Below are 2,500 nucleotides of genomic sequence, written 5' to 3'. Positions count from 1 at the left end.
ATCTCTCACAGTTAAATCTGACCCCATTTTAGTCTTGTAACTCGGCTGATAAGGCCGATTGTTACACTTTTATGGGAGACCGCCTGGGAATACCAGGTGCTGTAAGCTTTTGCCTTTTCTTCACTATTTATATAATATGCTGGCTTTTACGGAGGCTGATCTTTAAATAGCCCACTTTTTGGAGCAGCCCTCGCTTATGGCCATACCGCGCTGACAGCGCCCGATCTCGTCTGATCTCGGAAGCTAAGCAGCGTCGGGCCTGGTTAGTACTTGGATGGGAGACCGCCTGGGAATACCAGGTGCTGTAAGCTTTTGCCTTTTCTTCACTATTTATATAATATGCTGGCTTTTACGGAGGCTGATCTTTAAATAGCCCACTTTTTGGAGCAGCCCTTGCTTATGGCCATACCGCGCTGAGAGCGCCCGATCTCGTCTGATCTCGGAAGCTAAACAGCGTCGGGCCTGGTTAGTACTTGGATGGGAGACCGCCTGGGAATACCAGGTGCTGTAAGCTTTTGCCTTTTCTTCACTATTTATATAATATGCTGGCTTTTAGAAAGACGTGTTTTACCGCTCTATTTATTACAATCATTTACATGTATTATAGAGTTTTAAGTGTTTTACATGTTTTTTAGGCCATTTTATTACTCTTAACATTTTAAGTGTATGTGTCTTTAATAAATGGATGGTTGGCCTGTCATGTGACTAGACACATGACAGGAAGCAGGAAGTACAACTGTATAAGAGAGCAGCATGACAAACAAAGGACAGTCACCAAACTGTTGGATTGAGGAGTTGCTAATTTTAGAGCTCACCTTTCCATTCACCACCTGCAAACTTTGGATTACACTTTCTGTGGATTGTATATACACTGGTGGACACTCACATTGGACTTATCAACACACTGGGGTTCTTGGACTGTTTTTAGGGTATGGACAAATGAACTGTATTCTTTTAACAGAGTTTACCTGTTTTTAGGGTATGGACAAATGAACTGTATTCTTTTAACAGAGTTTACCTAGTTTTATCGTGTTGTTTTAAAGTCTTTTATGTGAACCTTGTAAATACACCAAATCTATTTAACCCTCTGGGCCTCTTCGGTCATTTTTGACCGAAATATTTTATGTTTTGAATTTTTAAAAATCGTAGCTTCATCAGAATGAGATGACACTTGGTGACTTTTGTTGCATTAGCTATGTGAGTACAAAAAAAAATCAGTGACATGATTCGGATATGTTAAAGGGTCAAAAAAAAAATAGTCACACTTGGCTCCTTCGCGGTCAAAAATGACCGACATAGGAAATGAATGGGAAATACGAAAAAATGTGATAATTCAGATAATCTTTTGGTAATACAAGCTACAAATGAGCAACTGTGCTGAAAAGAAGTGTTCAGCAAGCAAGGACTGACACTCTAAAATAACAAAAGTACAGAACTGACACACACGCGCACACACACGCGCACACACACACACACACACACACACAGACACACACACAGACACAAAGAAATAAGCAGAAAAACGCAAAACCTGATATTTATCCAATCAAAAAAATATCTAAACCTTGCCAAAATGTATCTTTTAGAATGTCTGAATATATTTCTAAATGCAAAGCCTAATAAAATGAAGAAACAGTAAAAAGAAAAAAACAATAGGAATCCCAAAGCCCCTGTATATATGTATATAGGGAGATACAGGAGTTTACATGGCATTACACAAGTTTTTATTTTTTATGCCACTAGATGGTGCAATTTTCACTTTAAAAAAATGGATTTTAAATGCTTTTACTCTATTTTAATGTGAAATGTTGTATTTATTGAAAAATAATAAATACATAATTAATTAAAAAATATAATATAAAATATAATTCTACTGGAAAAAAATTGCTCATTAAAACTGTATAAATATTGCATAGATTCACAAAAAATGCTCAAAATTCTAAATAATAATTACAAAATATTATTGAACAAAAATGTATTTAATTGATTTTCCTGAAGAAAAAAAAAAGTTACTTTTTAAGGCTTCGGTCACTTTTGACCGCGAGGGAGCCAAGTGTGACCCCTTAATGAGGAGGCCCAGAGGGTTAAACCAATTTTCTTTTATGTCTCATTCTTTTAACCACTAGTCATCTCTCACAGTTAAATCTGACCCCATTTTAGTCTTGTAACTCGGCTGATAAGGCCGATTGTTACACTTTTATGGGAGACCGCCTGGGAATACCAGGTGCTGTAAGCTTTTGCCTTTTCTTCACTATTTATATAATATGCTGGCTTTTACGGAGGCTGATCTTTAAATAGCCCACTTTTTGGAGCAGCCCTCGCTTATGGCCATACCGCGCTGAGAGCGCCCGATCTCGTCTGATCTCGGAAGCTAAGCAGCGTCGGGCCTGGTTAGTACTTGGATGGGAGACTGCATGGGAATACCAGGTGCTGTAAGCTTTTGCCTTTTCTTCACTATTTATATAATATGCTGGCTTTTAGAAAGACGTGTTTTACCGCT

General features: G+C 37.9%; 1 protein-coding gene and 3 non-coding genes across 4 annotated transcripts in view; all 4 read left to right on the top strand.

Annotated features, from left to right (window-relative positions):
* LOC141305341 (uncharacterized) overlaps positions 1 to 2,500 on the top strand; it is a 587,365-nt gene that overhangs the window by 441,644 nt on the left and 143,221 nt on the right. The window lies entirely within an intron of this gene.
* Positions 193 to 311, top strand: LOC141305464 (5S ribosomal RNA). Its single transcript, XR_012344430.1, has one exon. It is a non-coding gene; the product is annotated as a 5S ribosomal RNA (ribosomal RNA).
* On the top strand, positions 396 to 514 carry LOC141305523 (5S ribosomal RNA). The gene has a single exon (XR_012344488.1). It is a non-coding gene; the product is annotated as a 5S ribosomal RNA (ribosomal RNA).
* LOC141306686 (5S ribosomal RNA) lies at positions 2,321 to 2,439 on the top strand. The gene has a single exon (XR_012345644.1). It is a non-coding gene; the product is annotated as a 5S ribosomal RNA (ribosomal RNA).

The sequence above is a fragment of the Garra rufa genome, unplaced genomic scaffold (genome assembly GCF_049309525.1).
Source record: "Garra rufa unplaced genomic scaffold, GarRuf1.0 hap1_unplaced_002, whole genome shotgun sequence".
In the NCBI taxonomy this organism is placed as follows: Eukaryota; Metazoa; Chordata; class Actinopteri; order Cypriniformes; family Cyprinidae; genus Garra; species Garra rufa.
The sequence above is the reverse complement of the archived record's forward strand: the minus strand, read 5'-3'. Positions and strand labels throughout refer to the sequence as shown.